Source organism: Grammomys surdaster, unplaced genomic scaffold, assembly GCF_004785775.1.
Source record: "Grammomys surdaster isolate TR1022 unplaced genomic scaffold, NIH_TR_1.0 129, whole genome shotgun sequence".
NCBI lineage: Eukaryota > Metazoa > Chordata > Mammalia > Rodentia > Muridae > Grammomys > Grammomys surdaster.
The window spans coordinates 6,466,877-6,476,400 of NW_021604587.1; positions in this window are offsets into that span (position 1 = coordinate 6,466,877).

Consider the following 9,524-nt stretch of genomic DNA (forward strand, 5'->3'; position numbering starts at 1 on the left):
GCTCCTCTCTCTCTCTCTCTCTCTCTCTCTCTCTCTCTCTCTCTCTCTCTCTCTCTCTCTCTCAAACACACACACACACACACACACACACACACACACACTCTATCTCTTTTCTTTTCCTTCTTTCCTTTTAAAATATGCTAGCCTTCAAATAATATACAAAATTCACCGAGACGGATCAGTGGGGAAAGGTACTTGTCATTGAGCCCAAGGACCCAGTTTCCATCCTTGGAACCCACTCACATGGTGAAAGAAGAGAATATACTTCTACAAGCTATTCTCTGACCTCTGACCTCTGACCTCTGACCTCTTACCTCTTCATGACCATGCACCCACACTGAATGCAATAATTTCAATTTTTTAAAATTTAAATTTATACTCATTGATGTTTTGCCTACATGTTTGTCTGTGCACAACATGCATACCCTATCTGAACAGATGTCAGAAGTAGGTGTTAGATCCCCTAGAACTAGAGTTCTAGACTGTTGTGAGCTGCCATGTGGTTGCTAGGGATTCAACCTGGTTCCTCTGAAATCATAAGTGTTCTTAACCATGGAGCTACTTCTCCATTTCCAATAATTTGTTTTAACTATGTGAAATGAGTCCTAAATGGTGTTGCATGCATTTAATCCCCATATTGGGTCAGGGTGGGAGCGTGTGTGGCAGGGATGGTGGCAGGATGGGGGAGGGGAGAATCACTGTGAGTTTGTTCAAGGATTGGTCTACATAGCAGCAAGTTCCTGGCCAGCTAGCCAGGGCCATCTAGAAAGGTCTTATCTTAAATTAAAAAATAGGGGGAAAAAGGCAAATGAAGCATAATTAATTTGTGCCTTTCATGAACCTTTCCAAATGTTCATCCTTTCTTGTTTCCATAGCAATAGTGTCAAGATCAATTGGGGACATTCTTTAACACTAGTTATGGTTCTTTTCCAGGGTCTACAATGAATTTAGTTTTGTCTTCATAGATTCCTTGGATCTGGGACAATTTCTTGGTTTTTCTTTGTCTTTAGTGACCTTGACATCTTGGAATTGTGACAGGCCTGCCATTTATAAACTTCCTTTCCTTTGTTTTTTTGGAAGGGTAGGACTCCCGAGACAATTTGATTGTGCAGCAAGAATTGAGAACATTGACCCAAGGTAATTGAGGACAAAGTCCTGTGCTTGGTAAATTGCCTCTGGGGATCATGAGAAACAAAGTAGTAGTGACTAGAGGAGACTGTGGCTCAACAGAGCCCAGATCCATCTGTGTACTCTTTCTCTAGAGCTTTCTTCAGAATGGCTGCTCTCTATTCTCCCCTCTCTTCCTCATATCAAGGTCACAGATTAGAGAATCCATCTGGCACTGGCCCAACTTTTTCATACCATACTGACATGGAGTCACTTTCAAAACTGGATCATGTCCCACTTTTGCTGAACACCAAGGAAAGATGGCTGAGTGTAGGCTCCCGTTCCTGTAGACTCTCCATGACAGGGCTTGGGCTTCTCCTAACTTCTCTCACTACAATGACAGTTCTCAGAGACTGGGAGTAAGCCGACCACCTCCAGGCCTTTGCTTTTCCCTGTGTGAGACAGTTTCAGGTGTCTGGATGCACATGAGGAGTCTGCTAATCCTCAAAGTCTTCCACTCTGGTCTTGTTTCTCTTCTTCCTGTACTTCCTTTGCTTTCTCCATCATGTGATGGGAAGTTCTACTTGAGCCCTTAAGACCCTCCAGGAAGGAGGGTGATGGCTAACACAGGCAACAAGTCTGTATATACTTGCTGAGGGAAGAAACAGCAGAGAGGATATAGCAAACAACTTATAATTGGTTAAGAGGAGACTTATGACATTCAATTATGCCAAGCTCTCTTTGCTTTTTCTACTTGTCCAATCTCTCATTTGTAGATTGCTGGGCCTATCTAGCCCCTTCTATCTTTCTATTAGAATTCATCTGTTTCTTTTGCACAGGGAAATATGACCCTGGAGAAGAGCCAGCCAGTGCATCCCTCGCTGCAGCAGGAGCACGCTAGCAGCAGTCAGCCAAACACACATCCTTTCTCTTTTATTCTTGTCACAGTTAAAAATGGAAAGAAAGTTTGGGTACCCAGTATGACCCTGGTTGATTTTGAAAAAGTTAAAGTTAAGTTTCTCTCCTGGCTGCTAAAAAGAAGAAAAGAAATCAAATATCACTTCTCCTTAGGGGGTTATAGGGTAGAGAGATGACACCATTATTTCTATGTGCCATGAAATACATGTGCATGACATTTACATTTATATTAAATTCTTAACTGGCAAATAATTGCCACTATGTTCTAGATATGACATCCATGGCTATGAAAGTGGAAGTCAGGCTGTAAGGCTGATATTTAAACCTTTGCTTTCAAATGTTCCAACATTGCTGTTCATATGGTCTAGTTTTTGAATAGCTGCCTGGAAACATAACAGACAGAGAAGCTGGCCCCTCGTGGGCTGTTCCAGCTTATAGTTACTTTAGGGAATTGAAATGCACAGATATTCTGGCTTATGAAATTGAGAATTAGATGCATGGCTTAAAGATCCTCAGGACTTTTTACCCTTTCTAGCTGTCAAGGGATCACGCCTGTCAATCACTTCAGTATAGCATAGTTGTTCTCAAAGGCTGGCCCCCAGGGCAACAGCAGCAACTGTATTAGCTGGAAGTTGTTAGAGGCACAAAGTTCTGACATTTCTTCTCTGGATTCCTAAATCAGAAGCCACAAGACACAGAGCCTAGGTTGAGGTCCAGGATCTGGGACTCAGTAGTGTCTGAAGGCAATTCTGTTGCTGGCCCAAGTGGAGAAGCCTTCAGCCTGAGTAGTTAGGATAATAACTTCTGGATGTTTACTTGATATGTGGCCTTGTGCAAATAATTAGTTTCCTGGCACCTTGGGTGGCTCATCTTAAGGGCAGAATCAGTAAATAACTCATTGTTATGAAGACAGAGTTAACTTATGAACAGTTATAAGACTAGTGAAGAATGCTATTTAACATTAAATGTTTATAGATTTTCTGTCCATATTAATTATGCTTTTACATTTACCCAAGCAAACATCTAGTATTTTTTTCTATCAATTTCCTGGTTGGGATGCTTCAGATAGCACTCAGAATCCTTGAGGATGCTGTTGCCTAAGTCTTTACTAGACTAGGCTGTTAATGAGTCTCCTCTAACTGTTTAAAGCTAATAACTGGTATCAGATGAAGTGAAACCAAAGACACTGTTTCTGGAGCAACCCAGACATCTCTGCAAAGCAGGTGATAACCACAGGCTAGATGCCTGTGTCTTGTGCTTTGCAGATAAAGAGGCCTATGACCAGCTCTCTTGAGTCCTTTATTCCTTTGCAAAGTGGATGATTGCTTAGAGAGGATGATCACTCAAGACACACTGACATTTACCTAGTGTTTGCTTCCTGACTCACTACACAGAACCTGAAGGCACAGTCAGGAGATTGATGGGTAAGGAGGCCCAAACAGTCAGCACAAGGTTTTGGAGAAGAAGGCTGAGGAAGCAACTGTTATTCAGGACACAGCTCAGGATTTTCCATAGGCCAGGGATAAGCAGGAATGTTTTTTCTTTGAAACATTTCAGGAGGCTGCAATGACACATAGAACAAGTGTCTTCTCTCCTTGGTATTAGAAATAAGTCCCTCTGGCTCAATTTTTCCAGATACTGAGAGAAGGAAAATAGGATTTAAAAAATTTAAAAAAGAAGGGATCAATACATAATACTAATCAATACATAATGTGTAGAGACAAATGAAAATGAAGCAAAGTGCAGGTATTGAGTTTGCCTCACCCACTGAAAGCAGAGTAGCCAAGTCAATGCATTAGGAGACAGCAGGATGAGAGACTGCCTAGAAAACAGATCCTTGTATAAATGCAAAATGAGCATGTGTTGAAGTATAAACTCAGGATAAAGGATCTGGTTGTGCCATTTAATAACTGGTCCTAAAAATATTTTGAAAACTAAGTCCAGTTGCTTCTCACTAATCACCAAATAACAAATAGATTCAAGCAGTATTAAAGATGTAGGTAGCAACATGGAGCCACGTATAAACACAGATTGAAGCAGATGGAAAGGAAAAGGATGGTCATCTGGGCAGGTTATTATGGTTAAACAAAGACAAAATAGTGTCCATTTAGGGGTTAATCTAGACAGCCAACTCTTGTGCTAGGTATCCTTAATAAAAATGAGAAATTAATCTAAGAATAGAGACAAGACAAAGATTATATTCTATTCTGCTATATCTGCAAGATTCCTTTTAGTTTAAATGTTATTTAGTAATGTTTGTGGGGTGTGTGTGTGTGTGTGTGTGCGCGCGCGCGTGTGCATGCCACAGCATGCATGTAGGAGTTAGAAGAGAACTTTTATGAGTCATTTTGTTTTTCCTTGTACTTTGCTGAGGTCTCATGTTCTCACCATGCTGCATAGTCTGGACTACTTGGCCTAGAAGCTTCCAGCAAAGCTCCTGTCTTGCCTCATCTTGCTATAGGAATCCTGAGATTACAGATGGACACCATAGCATCTAGTTTTCTTGTGTGTTGTTTGTTGTCCCAGTGATTGAACTGAGCCCTTAGGGTTGCATTGCAAGTGCATTTACCTGCTGAGGCATCTCACCGGCTCAGTATCCCCACATTTCTTTCTACCCAAGACTGCAGAATAGCATTCCTGTTTTATCACACAGTCTTAAGCCCCCTGTCCAGTGTTGAACTACTTTGTCCAACTAATCCATTCAGGTGATACTCCTCTCTGAGCTGGTGACTTGCTTAGTCTGGGGTGAATGGAAACAGTAGTCTGAGCCAGCATACAGCTACACCTTAGTACAAAGCAGGCAGCAAGCTAGATCATCATCAGACACATTTTCCTGTCAGTTATTCAAGCAAACTATAGCTCTCAGGAGAATCTCCTCAGTTGACCGATTTATGCTCAATAATGTATGGGTACAATTGATGGCACATGTTCCATTCTGGGTGTGACTCAGAGTAATGTCTTCTCTCTAGTTGCTTCATAGTGGCCTTGGGGCTTCATGCCAAGATGGCAGCTTAAAGGAATTCTGTTTAACTTAGAGGCTATGATACAAATGATAGCACAGTGTAGAAGTTTCATTGTCTCTTGATGGTGGTATGGCCATGCCTACCTAATCCTAACATTATCAACCTTCAGATCAAATGATATGACTCTATTACATAAAGTCCTTGTTTGAGGCAGAATCAGTGAATGCATCCTTCCTGTTCCCTCTTTCATATTCAGTATAAACTGAGTATACTTTCTGTACAGCAAGGTAGATCCCACAATAATTTTCTAAAAATATTTATGCATGATTTTCTGCCTATATCTATGTATGTGTACTGCCTGTGTGCATATGACTATGAAGATAAGAAGGTGTTGGATCCCCAGAAATTGTAATTATGGATGATAGGGAGACAGCTGTGAGTGCTGGGAACCAAACCTGGGTCCTCTAAAAGAGGTCTTAACTGCTAAGCTAACTCTCCACTCTAGTTTTGCAAACAGATTTGTGGTTGCCTCTTCTCCTCCTTCAGGGTCATCATGCTGAGTATCCTGCTGATTTAATTACTATAGCTGATCTCCTTTATAACATTCCCATCAAGGCCAATCAATACACACACACACACACACACACACACACACACACACACACACACACATCTTTCGGTCAGGAGGCTGTCTGTCTTACAAAAAGGAATGTGTCAACGACTTCCCAGAATAATAGTCACAAGCAGAATTCCTTCCTTCAACAAATACTTAATGTCTGTTTCTTTTGTGCCAGGTCCAGCCTTGGAACTTGGGTTCTTCAATGACAAAAACAAAGTTATTGTCTACCTTTTCCTAAGAGAATTAAGTATTTTCCATAAGTTTTTGAAATGAATTTAATAAACAAATCATTTAAGTGCTAAGGAAAAGGGGTTGGGGAGGAAAAAGACTTAATGATATAGGAGTAGGGCTAGGAGTAGTTTGTAGCATTGTAAAGAGCATCTGTGGTGATGCTTACTGAGTAAGCTTTGAGAATATTCCAGTCATGAACAAAGTCACCATGTGAATCACCAGTAGAAGAACATTGTAGAAAAGTCATTGAAAAACTTTAAGGAGAAAAGGAAACATGGTTGACATATCTCAGGAGCCTGATGTCATGAAACCAGTGGGGAAAGAATAGCAGAGCTCTGTGTCAGAGAGCACACCCATGGGAACCAGGACATTGATGCATTTTGATTTTAGTCGGACATGGTATGGTGACACATAAGAATTGTTACAGCATTTGAGAGACAGAGGCTGGAAAATCAGTTGGCCTTGGCCAGTCTCAGCTATCCACGTTTTCAAGGCCATCCTGAGCTACATGAGACCTTATCTCAAGAAGTGGGGTGGGGTAGAGAACAGGAATGAGAATGAGTGTCAAACAAAAAAGTGACGACAAACCGATCCCAAAAGCTGCTTGAAAGGGAATTTAATAAGTCCCATGAGTGATATAAAAGGCTACTGAAATCAACATGGTTACCTACTCATTGGAACTGGTGAAGTTCTCTCTCCCAGCAAACATATCAAATTAGAGAAATTACCGATTGGTCCAGTTTGGGTAACAAGTCTTTCTAAACCAGTCATTGAGGTCTGGTAACTAAATTCCTGTGATTGACCAGCCTGGTCATATGTCTGTAATCTTCTGGCCAGTGTAGGATTGGAGGACCTATAACCAGAAAAGTCGAGCAAGGCTTTTTCTACTAGGATAAAAGATTTCATCAGAAGCAGAAACAGAAATGAAGTTCAGCAGGTATTGTCACTAACAAAAGACATGGAAGCCCACATGAAGAGAAAGAGATTTTTTCCCACAGAGAGATAAAAAGGACTGTGTATCAAAAAATATCACAATTACAATTATGAAGGGAAAGACAAGTAGAAAAATTTATGCAGGAAACATGGCAATAAAGGTAAAACTCTATGTAAAGAGCCAGCTCATAAATATCAATAAAAAAGCAAAATCCCAGTGATAAATGACCAAAAGAACATGAACAGATTAATTCCCCAATCAGAAAATACAAGCAGCTGACAGAAATCTGTCCACCCTCATTAGTAAATGAAGACAGGATAGTTAAAGTAATAATGAGAAACAATTTCTCATGCTGACATGTTTAAGTATCCATGTTTATAGTGCCCTCAAGGTCAGCAAGGGCCCCACAAAGTGAAATTCGCATTTTATAATTGCTAGCAGTATGACTTTGTAATGCAATTTGGTGATTAGTGCTAAATATTCATTAACCCCAGGGCATCTCCTGAAAGTGTAGCTTGGTGTAGAATGAAACTTTGGTAAATAATAATAAAAATAATAATGCTAGTAGTTTTCATTTAAAGGAAGAAAGACTCAAGTTGAGTGTCATATAACAAGGAAGTGGTACAATAGACCTCCACAATTATTATAAAATATTTTTAAATGACTTAGGAAATGATTGAGAAAAATATGCTTCTGATATATACCCACCTGAAGAAGCAATAGACATCCAAGACACAGGGTATGATTCAGTCAATATTGAATATAATATAAAATGAAAATAAATCTGAGATATTACCTGAAGTTACTTACTTGATGTTATCAACTCTCACTCATTTTGATGGATTGGTATGCCAAGAAAGAGATAGCCATAAAGAGCTTTATCAGTAGTTATTCCATACACTGATTGTGTGTGTGTATGTATGTATGTATGTGTTTGTGTATTTTCTCTTTTGTACTGTTGGTAAATTAAAAATAAATTTGATACATGATAAGTAGCTTATTCATAAAATTTCATTTTAGTGTACTTAAATTTTCTATTGCTACTTTTCAAAATTATTTATGGTAGGTACTGAATACCCATTTTTATGGAATTTCAAATTAGAAAAAGACTTAATATCCTTGTTCAGTAGTCATTTTTCTGTTGCTAAACATCTTAATTTAATTCACTCTCTTAAAATTTTTTAACTATAAAAATATTGTAATACAAAGTTAAATATTTAAGAATATCTCATAATTATTGTTTTAGCTACCATAACTTTAAGATTTATATTGATTAGTTAAGTATTAGTTTTATTGCATAATAATTAGAAAATAGGAATTTTATCTAAGAAGTGCAAAAACAATTACATAACAAGAAATTGGTCCAGTAGGAAGTTTACACTTTGAATCTGGATAGCTGAAAGTTTATTCAAAATGAATAGTCAACAGTGCAACAGATAAATTAAACTAAAAAACTAATTCTTTTCTGCAGTCCCCATTACTATAGTTTGCCTGGGAAATGTCCCTGCACAGTGTTCTGTTTGAATGCTGGTTGAAGAGTCAGTAGAGAAGCGTGAGTGATATGCAGAGTCTTGAATAGCTGGGTATAAAAGAAGCATTGTATCTAACAGGGCTTGAATCAACTCAAATAATCATCATTATCATTGTGAACCATTGTGTTAAGAATGCCTGCTAAAACAGGAGACTGTGCTGCCTGCTTTTTATTTCCTCTTCAAATTTTATTCACTACTAGGAACATGTTCCTCTAGTGTGGCAGCTTAGCTGCTCTTAGTCCGTCCATCACTGGCATTTTATGAAAGATCTCATTTGGTTGCCTACAAGAATAACAACTGGAAAACTGGTAGCATTTATTCTGAAAGGGATGGAAATTTAGTTTTGTGGAACTATTATGTATACCCACTTTGGAAAGGGCATTGAGTTTTTTCACAATGATTTTTGGGGGCTCTGTGCCACACTTTAAACCATGTTTTGTAATTTTATCTATCATGATTCTTTCAACAGTAGAGTGAAGGTGTGGCTGCCACAATTACATAGCCAGTGATGAAGCTCACAGGAAGTACATGAGAAGAATTTCAGTAGTGGAAGATGTACCCCAAGGATGGACCCATATTCTTTTTATCTCAGCAACCTATGTCTACATCTCAGAAACAGTAAGTTAATGGCTTATTTAGAAAGAAAAAATTGGTGTGTGTGTGTGTGTGTGTGTGTGTGTGTGTTTGGAGGTGTCTAATAGAAACTTCTCTGTAGATGGACAAACATGGGCAAACTTCAACTTGTCTCAGTAAGGAACAAACATCGAGTCAAAGTGGACTAATAGAGGCTACTTTAAATATGCTTATTTATGACCAAATACATTTATGACCAAATAAATGAATACAGTTACTGCTTGTGGCTAAAGGACAAATTTCACAAAACATGTAATTCCACATTATCCTCTCAAAGAAGTTTATTTGCACTCTGCTCTAACAAATATAGTTCGAAGGCAACAGTCATTTAAGTGTCATAGTGTGTGGCACAGATGAAGAGGACAAACAGACTCAGAAGCTGTCCAGCATTTCAAGACTGGTTTAACAAAAGAGGCACGTGTCACCCTAGTAATACCAGAAGACATTTTTTTTTCCTTGCAAGCAACAGACTACATTTATTTGCATTAAGTAAAAACATATCTTGTTCAAGAAAATTACTTTTTCCTGATTTTCCTTTATATCACAAATGTCAGGGTAAGGCAAATCCTTAATGAGTCATATGATAA